We start from the raw sequence: 14,454 nt of genomic DNA, 5'->3' as shown, positions 1-14,454 counted from the left end.
ATATCATGAATTCTGACTCGCCAGAAACCTGCTTCAAGTTTTTGGCTTTAGTTCGCAAAGAATCGAGACAAAATATAGCTGAATTTGGAGCTGGAGATATTTTCTAGAGCGCGCTAGTCTCGGTTTCATCCAGAAAACTCATCCAATGGCATAGAAATGCTTGGATTCCGCGGCATGCGCATCGTCAATTTTTGGCCTACTTCTAACGCTTATATTATCAAATATCTGCATAATCTCCTTCGTGCTAGATTCTCATATAAGGACGAAAAGTTGAGGCATGTAAAACCATTTTTCGCCTATTTTTGTCGGTAACCTGGTCACTCCATCTTATCGCGAATCTACGGAGTCTTCTTGGCTGTTAACGCGTTGATCCTGTTCTTTGATCAGGTTTAGAAACAACGCGTCATGACTGTGGATCTTTGTGCATTTATGACGGGATTGAATTGAATCGTGAATGAAAAGAATTGGAGAATGTATTATTTCCAATTTATTATTTTTGTCGGTAACGTGGCCACTCTACCTTATCGTAAATTACGGAGTGTTGTAGTAACGCACATTAATGACAAAAATGCTTACAATAAGGAATTTTCTAGTTGATAAATTGAACTTGTTCCCCACCCTTTGATCAAATAAGCCTCGGATAAGTTGTTATAAAACAATTGTTGCGAGAAGCTGTATGTTGGGAGAACAAGGTTAGGAGAACAAATACAACTTTCTATACTGAACTCCACCGCACAATGGAATAAACGTCGATTAGATGTGAATTAATATTGTTCGCATATAACATAATATTGTACTTTATAAGTCGACTGCGGATCTTTATGCAAAATAAAATAAGTTTGCATGCATTGCAAGACACAGGAGGGAAATAAAAAACTGTTTCCTCCTTTAATTATCTTATTGAACCGAAACAGATACGCTGAGGTCCTTACATTTTTTCAATATGGCCGCTGCTTTAAATTCTGCGTAACCATTTTTATCATAAATGCATAAAATTCGCAGTTTACTTGTAACTATTACATTGAAATATGACTATTGACTATTAAAAAGAAAAAGTGTGAGAGCTGTGACATTCCTCCTTATTACTCCTTAGGCCCTTCAATGTAGAAAAATGGCGGCGCTTGAAGTGTAATAAACCGCAGGTCAAAATCACCTCCTCCGCATGTTCTGTGCATTTCGGTGTATACTCCAACACTGTATATATGTACGTATCTTCTGTGGCAGTGAATGTATTGGGTTGTCCGGAAAGTTCGTGCCGACTTTTCAGGAAAACTCAAACGCAGTACATTTAAATTTCGATATACATTTATCGAATTATTATAAGTGCCATTTTGTTCCATAGTCTTTCTCCATCGCAAACGCATCTTGCGTTTTTCGGCGAAAAACTTTTAAATATGATTTTTTATGCCGACCAAAGAGTTAAAGTTTTTGTCATTATGGGAATTTTGTATTGACCTAAAGAGATGAAAATCTGAGGGTGGAGGGTCTAGTTAATAGGGTCAATGGGGTAGCACATCCAGCAGCTTTCGGAAGAAAAAATGAATGCCTATAATGCACTCCGTTTCCTTCCATATTTAAGAGCGTATAAAACTAACAAAAATTAATATATCCTAATCAAACTTTTTTCTAAAAATGCCTGAAATATCACCTTTTAGATTATGTACACATACCATTTGTTTTCAATCATTCTGACGTATTCAGACCTATCCTAATGCCACCTACAGAAAAACAGCACGAACTTTCCGGACGACCCAATACTATTTCTTGCACAAAACGACTTCATCGTGGAAAGGGCGTCTCGAAGCAGGCGGCAATCGTCGTAATTCGCGTCTTCGCCACGAAAGACGTACTTTACTCCTTGGTAAATCGTTCATGAAAGTTACAAGCGCATAAAATAGAAAATCCAACGACACGTTTATGGGTTATATGTTGACAAACTGTATCTCCAGCGGCGAGATAACCGGACCAGCTAAACTAGCCGAGCGGTGTGCGGCGCGGCGCCCGGTTGCTGAAAAGTTTCGCTGTTCCGTCAGCAATACGATGAAAACTCGATACGGTCCCTGTCCGAGCGTAGACGCGGCAGAAGACAAATCGCACAGGTTTGCCCCGCTCGGCACGGCCCACACCGGCTCTGTAATTACCAATCAGCTTGCGCCATATTCAAACGGGGCCGCCGATTACGGGCCGCAGATCGCCGCAATCACGGAAGTCCCGATCGCAATCTATGCAAAAACAGCAACGTTCGGTAATTATAGGTAACCGATACGGTATCCTCTCGATAATCACACCGGCCCGCGGATCCGCACGCGGCCCGGACGACGCGGCCGGCAAAAAGCCCGCAAGAAAAACGCGAATGGAGCTATCCAATCGAGAAGATTAACGATCTCTGTATCCAACCCTTGTTTCGCCGCCACCCAAAAAGAAACTTTCCTCGATTCCCACGCGCCAGAAAAAGAAAATGTACTCTCTTGTTGCTTGGTCTCTCTCTCTCTCTCTCTCTCTCTCTCTCTCTCTCTCTCTCTCTCTCTCTCTTTCTCTCTGCTATCCTGTATCGCTCCATGGGATATTTCAATTGTGCTTCTTATGGGCGGTGATCTATGGTGATCCTTAACTGAGCTGGCTTTCTGTATCGCGATTTCATTCTGCCAATTGGAACGGTTTGACGCGGAACGTTTTGAGCATAATTTGGAGTCTTTGGAATACTTTTTGCATTAACCCGTTTGCATCATAAGGAAATATGAAAAGAAAGCCTTTATCACCAAGCTTATTTTTTTATTACATTTAAGTACGAAAATGACTGAAAGAACTTGTTTCAATAATTCGTCTTCGTTTCAGTGGCAATTTCTTCTTCAGAATACTACTTTCATCTCCAACAACACCCCCCATTTCTATTTTTTAGCTAACGAATAATGATATTGACCAGGAAAATTGAGCATATATATATGCTAATGATGCAAATGGGTTAAATGTGGTAAGATTATCTTTCTTTTAACGCTAAATCTACCACGGTCAAAATGACCGGTTTTATGTTTCACAATTACTGAAAGTTTAAAAATTCATTTATGGAAAATAGTGCAATAAATTTCCTTGTCCAAGAATTTATTGTATTGAAAATTACGGACAATCTGAACAAATTTAGGGTTGCCATTTTTATAAGGCAATATTTATCAGATACTGTTAATGCTTGGTGGATTTAGTGTTAAAATGTTTAGTCGCGATACAGGTGGTCTAGTTTACCAGTAGCGCATTATTAACATGAAGTTCGATGTTTCATTCTTGAATCTTCTCTTCAAGTAAATTCTTCAATCGTCTTTTTATGTCAGGTTGTCGTAAGTCGAAAGAAAAATGACTATGATAATATTCGCAGGCCAGCCATGAATAAATCGTTAAAATTAAAACATCTTCAGGTAGATTTGCGACCGAACGAATTTGTGATAGGTCATCCCGCAAGTAATGTCAGTTTTTAATCTATTTTTCAATAAAAAAGTTGACACACTTACCACCGTACAACTAACTCTTTTATACCATTCTCGAAAAATATGTTAACTTTCTCGTTGAAAAATAGATTTAAGAAATTTACATTACCTATGGGGTGACTTAATATGCAACATACGTTTCCATAAATACAAACTGTACACTCCGGAAGGGTTAAAGCATTATTGTCACCATGGAGAAAATTATAAATCGAGGAGTTAAGAAACAGACGGATTTCTTAAAGAATGCAAAACCGAACGAGCTCGCGAGGAACGGTTTCCCGAATCTCAAAATGGCGTACGTTTTAAGTTCGCAGACCACCGGTGCCTGCTCCCCTAAAATCGCCAGGGCACATCGACCAACGAGAAGTCGGAAGACGGATGCGCTTCGGGATCGATCCCGCGAGTCTCGAAATCAGCGTACTTTTGAAATTCGCAGACTATCGCTGCTGAGAGACGCACGTCGCGCTTAGAGCGGCTCGCTGGGCGCGCTCAATATTTAATCGCGTTTTCCACGCATTCCTCGGGCACATCCGACCGCCGTGAAACGAGTCTCGGCGGTGAATGCCAGCGTTTCCCGCGGTCCTCTCTTGGTCGCGCGAATTTCACCGTTGCGTCGCTGAAAGAAAGAGCGGAAGTCGCGGTGTCCCGACGAAGCTTCGCGCAGCGTTGCAGAGCGTTGCGAAGCGTTGCAGAGCGTTGCCGAGCGGAGCTGCTACGCGCGAGAGAGAGAGAGAGAGAGAGAGAGAGAGAGAGAGAGAGAGAGAGAGAGAGAGAGAGAGAGAGAGAGAGAGAGTTAGACTTGAAAAGCGAAGAAGCAGCGTTGACGGGGACATTCAAAGCGGCGCGTGTCGCGTTCACAGGAACGAAACGACGGGCAGAAATAAGAGGATCCATTGGCACGACTCGCGGTTCACCCGGGTTCTTTATTTTCCGGACGGATGGACAGACGCGCGAGAGAAACTTTCTCTCCCCGTAATCCCTCTCATTCTCTCTCTCTCTCTCTCTCTCTCTCTCTCTCTCTCTCTCTCTCTCTCTCCCCCTGTTCCCAACATCGAACGCGTCGGGATCATTACGCTGGTGCGAGTGCGCGTAGGTCGGTTAGTCGTTAATAATGTCTGTCAAAGTCAAATAACGCAGTCACCCGCCCGTTCCTCCGCCTCGGCCCGCCTCCCATCGCTTGAAATGTTTAGTCAGCGGCGGGATCTTGTTCCGCGTAATCGTTTTCGAAGTGCTCGATTTTTCTTATCTGCTCTCTTTCTCTCTTTCTTTCTTTCTTGCTCTCTCTCTCTCTCTCTCTCTCTCTCTCTCTCTCTCTCTCTCTCTCGCTCTCCTCCCCACGGCACATGGTTATTTATATGAATGAACGTCACATGACGAGAGCTCGGAACCGAACGGTTTCTCTCTGTCGACGCCTCGCGTTTCTGTATCTAGTCGCGCGGTTGAACTCGCGATGAATTTTTCCGCTCCGCGTTCTGCGACGAGAAAGCACGCCCCGGTCGAAGGAGAATGAATTCTTCTGACGAGGAGATTGCCCGGCAATCTACCACCCCGGAATTCATTAAGCTCTATCTCACTCTCTCTTTCTATCTTGGAAAAGATAATTCCGAGGTATTCGGCCGTTGTAATGACAAGCTGTGAGCAAAGCCTCCCGGAAATTAAATGCCCAAGACTCGGTTTAACCTTCCAGCTGTTTGGGGAGTGCTGTTAATTCGCTGTTCCACCAGCTTGCTCGGACCTTGTTATCAGATATTTTCTTTTCTTTCAGAGTTAGTGCTCCGTCTTGGTGTTGGCGGTAATTACACTGCGGATTTCGCACGTTCGTGACGGAAAATTGGTGGGTGCAGAGTTTCAGACAGTTGAACGATTAACAAAAGTTCAAGACACCGATGCATTAGATACTTGCAACTAGACTGCGGATTTCTATGCTTTCGTCCAATCGATGAGAGCAAGATACGGGAGCTAGTTAGGCTACTGTTCCGCATTTGATCTTACTCGTTTTTCTGTACGCATTAGGATAAGGAAAATAGATTCGACAGAAACAGATTCGACTTTCTTTTCTTGCTTGGTTGTTAAGAACTGCTCCTTAACCAGTCGACTGCGGAGTTTAATTTTAAAAGTCCGTCACGGGGCGCCAAATTAAAATCAAGCAATGACGGGTATACACGTCGAACGCAGGCCAAATGCCGCTATTATAAATTTTACGATAAAAGTAAAGCAAATGAGAAAGAATTACATTTTCATTCGACAAGAAATTAACAATTCATGAACGTCAACCGCACCGCGATAGAGTTTTGGATTGACGTGTATACACGTCGAACGCAGTTGACTGGTTAAAAGTTGGGACTGTAGGCGACAAACTAAAGACGAAGTCATAATTTATTTAAAAAAAGAAAGAAAAAATGCCGATTAAATATAGGTTAATGTTCCTCCTGTTCTACTTTGATCTCAGCTGGACGTCACCGCTTTAACAAAAACCGTGAATCTGGGCCGATTGTGGGACAAAAACTGGATGTATGACTACACAAGATTATTAAATCAACCCTTCCAGTGTCAATAAAAAAATCGAACCTTCGCGAAACACGCGAAATTCGTGATAGCATAGAGGAATCCGTTAATTAGAATAGAACAATCGGTTTCCCCGGCGGAGCCGACAACGCGTATCTTTCCTCGGCGCTAAAATTGTTAACAGCACAGTTGAATAACCATAATATCCGTCGAGCATTCGCAGTGGCCGTCGTCGGGGCGTTTTTATCGTTTTCTCGGAAGCGGCGAGAGTATTCGCGAGCGTCAAAGGAAGACAAAGAGGTAATTATCGTTCGGGTATCGCGGCCGCGATTAATACGGGGGCAGCATCAATGGCCCGCCGGCTCGATACGCCACTTATTAATTAATTGCGACGACCGGGGCGAATTCGAGCAGCGATTATTCTAGTCGCGTTGCCCGCGATAGATCCTCGTTAGCGGCGTCTATGATCACGCGGAGGCCGATCGGGAGAAGGTTAACAGAGCGTCGCAAACAACGATTCTCCTCTCTCCGCCTCGCTGTCTGTCTGTCTCTCTGTGTACTGTAGATCGGAGCTTGCACGGTCAGCAATTTCGCGTTATCGATTTGTCGGGGGACGGAAATCGCGTGCGATCTTCCAATAGTCTCTCTCTCACTCTCACTCTCTCTCTCTCTCTCTCTCTCTCTCTCTTGTTTCGCGAACGGAGGCACGACAAACGGGCGTGTTATCGGACGAGAGGCCCGTTCCCGCCGCGCGAAATTGCTCGCCAGCTGACAATTGAATCCCATTCGAAGAATCGTACAGGTCGACACGGTGTGTATATCTCTGACCGTGAATTATCGATCGTTCCGACGGAGAAACAGCCGGCCGGGAGCAGACGCGATCTTCGACGCCATCGCCATTTGCATTCCCGGGAATTGCAAGCTCGTAACGGCGCGATAAACCGCTCGATTAAGATTGTTGGACTTGCAGGAATTGGACAAGCTCTTCCAGACGGATTAAAAGAAAGAATCGGGGAAACCTCTCGCCTCCCTAACCGTTTCTCTGCTTTAAAGCGTCTCCGGAGAGCTTCGATCACCTAAAGTGTCTCTACTCTAGCTGGCATTTTCTTAAATGACATTCAGAGGCGTAAATTCAATTTTAATGCTCAATGTACGGTTCGCGATGTTCACTGTCACGGTACGGTACAATTAGGCTAATCTAGTCCCTCTGTTCTTCGAGTTTGTCCTACGTCTACTAACCCTTTGCACTCGAAGCCATTCTAACTCCAAAACGGAACATTTTTTCCGACCTAGAATATTTCCCTTCTATATATATTTTTTCATGCTATACATACGAAAGTGGTGCAATGTACTCGTACAGTAGTGAAACGTTTAGTAATTTATTAAATACAAACAAATTTAATAATGTAAAAAATATTTTGAATAATCATACAGCAATTTTTAGTGGCGCCTTACAGTCGCCATTCGAGTGCTAAGGGCTAACTAATATATTTTTGGATTGTACGTAACAGGAATAAAATTGTTATTTCTGGTGTTAAACTGTGGTTCTTTGGTATGGTACTAGGGGTCTTACAAAGGACATTTCGTGGTGGGTACTGAATAAAATATTCATTGTTATATATTAGGTCGTCCCATAAGTTCGCGCCGTGGATATGTTTATATTATTCACCATTGAAAAGTATTTTAATGAAAAACCGCGGAAATTTTATAGTGACGGTATGATGTCTTTGCCAAAAAGGTCGGAAGAGGATGTGGAATGAAAGGGTGATTACATATTTTATTTTTACAGTTTAAATGGTCCAAGAGTAAACGGCACGAACTTATGGGACGACCTGATACAAGGTAGGAAAATCGACTTCATCTTTTGTTTCCTCTACGTCTCAACTAAAAATTCGTAGGACTCAATAATTACTAAACAGAAGTAATAAATAAACCAACAGCTGCAAAATTAAATGAAACTTCGATTGAACGTTTCGCTGCAGCGTATTCGAACAATTTGTGTCGCAGAGTTTTCCGCGTTTACGAGAAAAATGAAATGAAATGTGATTCAGCTTAAGTGTCCATTCGCTGGACAGAACGAGCGATGGCGTCAAGAGAGGAACAAAGAGGGGAGCATCTGTTGCTGATCTGAATTTCAAACCGAGGACCCCACGCAACGGATCCGTAGAAGCTGTTTTCCGGTGGCGATGCCGAAGACTCCTCGAGGATTGCTGCCGGTGGTCTCCACGGTGCCATAAGGCGTTCGCGAAAAACACGCGAAAGGGATCGCGCATTCGGCGGGCCTGGACGCAGATAAATGGCCTGGCTAGCTCCGGTGCGGTGCGGCGCGGCGGATTGCCCAGAGAACTCCGGGTCTCGCATAATCGTAAAGTAGCCGGCCATATGCAGCGCCGAACGGAGATTTACAAACATTCGAGGGCACTTACTAGAATTACGTGTACCGGATCACGTCGTTCGCTACGACCCGTAATGCCCGCACTACGTTCTCAACGATTTACGCGAGATCCATGCACACACACACACACATACACCGTTTCAAGAAATCCCGGGAGGGGCGCGGTCCCGCCAGGTTTCCTCTCTCGTAAACACGCGAAATATGTATCGGGGAAGCTCCAACCTTCGTCCTGGCTGTTCGAGATTCCCCGGGATATCTTCCGCTGCGTTCTGGAACACCGAGCGTTGCGGATTTATCAGAAAATTGCGCCGCAATGTCTGCTACTCGCGGTCGAATTAATTTTGGGCGAATTCCGAGCTCTTCACACTTTTCAGTGCGTTTTGTCGTGTTTTCAACGACTTTTGTTATTCTCTCGGCTATTCGCTCGAGCAGTAAATAAACAGAATTTACGTTCGTGTGACAGCAGCATCTGTAAATCGACGCACGTTTACTGTGTGTCCAGCGAGAAGAAACACGGTCATTAAAAATTCTATTACAGATGTATGCTTCCTTAGCACTAGGTCTACGGAGCACCAAAAGTGACTATTTTACTTTACGAAAATTACTTATACCGCAAAAATTAATTATACCGCATTACTTTATAAAAATAACAAGTCTGTGCTGCCCAAATTTTTAGCCACTCTTGTTTAAATGACATATACCCAAAGAAATAAAGTTGTTGAATAATTCCAGATGGATGTGTCTTTAGAATCTTAACCCTTTGCACTCGAGTGGTGACTCTGAAGCACCACTAGAAATTGTTGTGGCATTATTTCAAAGAAATTACAAAAAATATTACAATGTATTTGCTACATTATAAAATTGGTATTGAACAGATTACTAAACATTTACATATTATATGTGGAAATCGGATCAGTTTCGTATGAATAAAATGAAAATATTCTAAGACGAAGGAAAAATTTAGTTTTAGAATGAAAATAGCGCCCAGGGCAAAGGGTTAATAATTGCAAATTAAAAATATTAGAACCCGTCTTTTTGACTGGTCCCGTAAACCCAGTGTCAAATACGTATAAAATTATCTGCGATAAATCGGTCTACGGAGCACTGAAAGTGACTATTTTACTATAAAAAAATTACTTACTGAAAATTATACCGCATTACTTTATAAAAATAACAAATCTGTGCTGCCCAAATTTTTAGCCACTCTTGTTTAAATGACATATACCCAAAGAAATAAACTTGTTGAATAATTCCTCAAGGATATGTCTTTAGAATCTTAATAATTGCAAACTAAAAATATTAGAACCCGTCTTTTTGACTGGTCCCATTAACCCAGTATCAAATACGTAAAATATTATCTGCGATGAATCAGATCAGAAAATATTAAACAATTTTCACTATCGTCAAGAAACACTGATTCGACCAAATGTTTTGCTCCCGAGTATCTTCAGACAATTATGTCATAAACGCATAAAGACAACTGCTCGATATTGTTTTACGTTCATTCATGGCCAACGTCATCCAGTTCGACGTTTCCCGCACTTCGAGATATGACGCGTCCGAAATGCAACCGAAACAATTGAAATATTTTAGGATAAAATCACCGGCTGCAATTGTCACTAATTAATTCGTTAAAACTTGTTGCTCCGGTTGGACAACGCGATAAACCCACGGCCGGCAAATGAATCGCGACAATGGCCGCTCGTTCCGCGAATCTTTTCGGCGATCGAGCTAAATCGACCAAGCTCGATCGGCTCCACGCGTCGAGGCAAATCGAGCGGAATTGCGCATAAAATGTTTAAACAGGCTAACGATCGCCGCCCCGTTGAATAATAAAGTCGCGATTTTATGCGGCGACATACGCGAGAGCGAAACCGAGAGCGGTTGTTTAATAGTCGCGCGCGCTGGCCCCGGAATTATTGACTTGGACATTGATACGCGCGTGCAACCTGAATAATCGAAAACCTATTAGGTCGCCGATAGAACTAAAAGTAAGTCGGTGAATGTTTGAAAATCGCTTCAAACTCTCTCGTGCGATTGTTCGACGGGACGCGGCGGCGCAGCTAACGAGAAAGCGAAATGAGGTTGCGCCCGGGATTGATAATATCGGTTTTCGGCGGTGCAAATTAATTACCGCGGCGATACTGTTTTAATCGATTTCGTACGGACTGTAAATACTGTGACGCTCGAGAATGCGGCACGAATTTTTGCATGTACCACATTCGTCGAGGAGATCGCGCGGTGTCGTCGAACATGGAGTAACAATACGAGCCGTGTACCGTTCAATTATTAATAGTCATTCCGGATGATACTTGTCTCTGCTCCAAAGTGATCCTTTCAAATAGAATATGCATTTTTTAATTGTATAAAGAGTGACCAGCTCTTCAACTATTCTTGGTGTTTTGCTCAACTCATTGCTTCAGCTTCGAACACTCGTCACTAATTCTTCTTTTAGGGCAATGCAATTTTCTGTTCCATAAATATCTCTCTTCAAGCACATAGAATTCTACAATAACTTTGCTATTTCTCAACCAACCGGAAGTTACAAAAAGAAACTGTAGGTAGCCGGTTGTTGACATCGTGGTTACAAGATTCATTAGTAGCACGCCCAGAATGCAACAATCACGTTCAATAATAGAACGCACGCCTATCGTTTCTGAATGGAACACGAATGGACGGAAGAAAGGGTTGAACGAACGAATTTGCTCAGCCAATAAATCGCGGCGGTTCGGGTGAACAGCGAACGTTATCTGCCAGCAAACATAACCGGACAGGCCGGAGAATTCGCGGGCCGGCATAAGAATCGCTTTATTTGCGGCGGGCAGCGGCGGTAGCCTAATTTGAATAGTAACGACGAGAGCGGTTTCCGAGGCAAGTCGAGCGTAAGCGCGGCTTTTTTAAAATACGCTTCCAGGGGACATTCGAGCCGCAGCGGGAGTTCCGAGATAAAATCCGCCTCCTAATTTTGTCGAACTTTCGAAAAACGAGACACACACACATACACACAGGTTCTCTCGTCGAGCTCTGCCACCGCTCGACTGTGACCGGATCTCGAAAACGCGGGCGCGCTCACATGAATCGGAGCACGCCTAATTCGAGTGCACTCCGGACGCGCTCGTTAACCCCGCGAAATTGTTTTTTACCAGCGCTTTTCGGCGAGCGTCGCGAACACGAACCTCTACGCCACTGTATCGACGGAATTAAGATTTAATTAAAGAAGATTCTGGATCCGACGAGCGAACGGTTTCGAGCACCGATCTCCGAGCGAACGGATTCGCCTAAGTGTGCAGATTCTCTGGAGATTTTCACAGATCTTTTAGGCTTGCGGAGATCTCAAAACATTTAACCCTGCAGTTTCATCGGTCTGAAGTATTAATTTCTTCGTCGACATCCGTGTCGGTGATTATGAATACAGTGGAAGTCAAAGTTCCTAAAAAAACTGACCTTTTTGCTGATTATATATCACGTCGATTGATTTTACGAATAATTATAATCAAGTGTATATATTATATGTAGACAGCGAATCTTTATGCAAAATAAAATTTGTCCCGATCAGTTCTGAGAGACAGAGGTCCAATAAAAACGTGTTTCCCCTTTTAATAATTTTAACGAGTGGAAAACAACAGAACCGTGCTCATTGGTTCCTCTAAAATGTTCACTGCTTTGTATTTCACCCACTTTTGTCATAAATGCATAAAATCCGCAATCTAATTATTCGTTATCGTGGTATAATATTTACCAAATCAGACGCTGAAGTCTAAACATAAAACTGCTCCTAGTACAATTCATTGAGGATTTCCAAAATAGTTTAAAGACAATTTATCATCCGAGGTTGAAGACAATAAAAAGGAAAAGATTGTTCCGTGTCGTGTACAGGTTGCTAAACAAAGTCGCCTGCTCTGCTATGATTTTAACGAGAGGTCTCTTGCAATTTTTCATAAAAATTCCCGTAGAAAACAGAGACCGCTTGATGCTTCTAGTGTCGAGAAAGGAACACGTATTTTTGCGTTTTTCGTGTATTGTTGTTTGTAGTGCGAACGCGTGTGTTCAAGTGCATGGCATCGTAATATGACAGAAACTAATGTCTTTCTCGAGGGAACAGTCTATGGTGGGTGACTACAAAACGTTAAATGAAAATTCTGTGCACAAACAGTAGTTTGTGGCGCTTTCTTTTAAAAACGAGTAGGAATGCAAGCAATTAACAGAACTTCAGTGGGAGTCGTTACGGACACTAAATATTCAATTTTCTCTCGTCGATGACAGATGCAAATTTCAACGAACTCGCGGGAATTACTGCAAAAATTTTTCTCTTATCGATGCTCTGACAAATATAATTTTATTGAACGGGTAAAATTTATTGCAAGAATTGTAATTGAAACAGAAAATGACGAAAAATCGTGCAAAATTTTCATGTGGATTGGAGTAGCCTAATTTGGACCAGCGCACGAACCACCATGAATCTTCATAAAGAAAAATTCTTCCAGCGTTATCAATGATACGGATGGCTCGTTAACTTTGATTTACAGAAAAGAAATTATTTTCAGTATCACTGTTAACTATGAATCACTAGTTCCATCAACTCTAAATCGATTATGAATTGACGAGTTTGGAGCAAGAACCAGGCAAATCGACACAGTGAAAATTGTTAAATTAAAATCCCTGCTTGAACCAATCAGCAACGTATAAAAGTATACGAAACTTCAACAAGCACAATTTTACTGAAAAACGGAGATCGAAAAATGGCCCGGTTGTTGCACCAGGGTCTTCAATTATGAACGAGCAGTATCGTCCAGGCACTGGTCCAAATTCAGCTCGCGATCTACAGCGGTATCTCAAAAAATCATCCTCAAAGGGTTAACAACTCCTACCTCCTAAAATCCTCTAAAAAAGAAAGCCCGCATACAACATCCCATCAAAGTTCCAACGTTCCCCTACAAACTCTACAGCCATCCATCCCATAATCAAACAACAATCCCACAAATCGTCACGAGGTACAAGTAAAACGGATTTCGTGGAACCAATCGAACCGTTCACTCGAAGACGTCCCTGCCAATCGAACTAAAAATCGACTCACTGAATAATCGACGAATCCCGGCGGCGTCCTCCGAAAAATCCACTCGCACGTAAAACCTTGTCAAAGTTTCTGGACGTATCAGCGGTATCACTGAGACTTCACTTGAAACGGCACGGCACTGTCACACTGGTCCGATCGATCCACGCGGATCTATGGGTCGTTCGGCCGTCACCCCATGAATCGACGTGTCCGAAAGAGGTCCGAAAAATGTGTGCAGACGTTTCGGGAGGTCTGCGCCGGTTTAGGGTAACACCGTGCCACTGATTAAACCCGCGACTACCTTGGTCCGTTCCGCGGGGGTGGGTGCCGGTTTAGCATAATTCTGTGAGCGAACGAGAGCCACCCTCAGCGAAGGATCGAGCACCGAGAGCCCCAGCGCGCGCGGCTCATGTCGGCCAACTGACTCGCAGCGCGGAGACCTCGGGGCCCTTCGCCTCTCGGGCGCCGGTGCTGGCCAAGCGTGGTGGTGGAGACGCCGACGACGGTGGTGGTGCCGCTGCCGATGATGATGCCAGTGGTGCTGGTGGTGGTGGAGACGGCGACGGTGGTGGTGGTAGCTAGAACAGCTAGTGGAGGCGCTATGGACCCGAGAGCCGAGCCATGGTGGGAGCAAGGATGCTGGATCACTCGGCGAGCGCCAGCGAACCAACCGAGTCCCGTACCAGCCGCCGAGAGGAGCGGATCGCTCTCGCCGCTATGGAGATACAGTGTGTCCCACGAGCTCTGTACACTTGAATATCTTCGTTATTTCAAACAATACGAGAAAATGTTACTCACAGAAGTTGTAGGGTTTAACCCTTTGCACTCGTAGCCATTTTAGCTCTGAAACGAAACTTTTCTTCCGACCTAGAATATTTCCCTTCTATATACAGGGTGGCCCACATAACTCTGAACAGCTCAATATCTCGAAAACTATGCCATCGATTTTAAAGTTCTTAGTCTTAAATTGCATGGAACTGAAGGGCCTTTCTGACTACATAAACGTGAAGTGGCCTCCCTTCCCC

At 43.6% G+C, this 14,454-nt stretch overlaps 1 protein-coding gene across 3 annotated transcripts in view; it reads right to left on the bottom strand.

The window, feature by feature from the left end:
* Positions 1-13,841, bottom strand: part of LOC143365294 (netrin receptor UNC5C) — an 87,660-nt gene extending 73,819 nt beyond the window's left edge. For all 3 annotated transcript variants that reach the window (XM_076805349.1, XM_076805350.1, XM_076805351.1), the window contains exon 1: positions 13,451-13,841. The gene's annotated coding sequence lies outside the window, so the exon portion shown is untranslated. The remainder of the gene's footprint in view (positions 1-13,450) is intronic.
* Between the last annotated feature and the right edge of the window lie 613 nt (positions 13,842-14,454).

The sequence above is a fragment of the Halictus rubicundus genome, chromosome 2, assembly GCF_050948215.1.
Source record: "Halictus rubicundus isolate RS-2024b chromosome 2, iyHalRubi1_principal, whole genome shotgun sequence".
In the NCBI taxonomy this organism is placed as follows: Eukaryota; Metazoa; Arthropoda; class Insecta; order Hymenoptera; family Halictidae; genus Halictus; species Halictus rubicundus.
The sequence above is the reverse complement of the archived record's forward strand: the minus strand, read 5'-3'. Positions and strand labels throughout refer to the sequence as shown.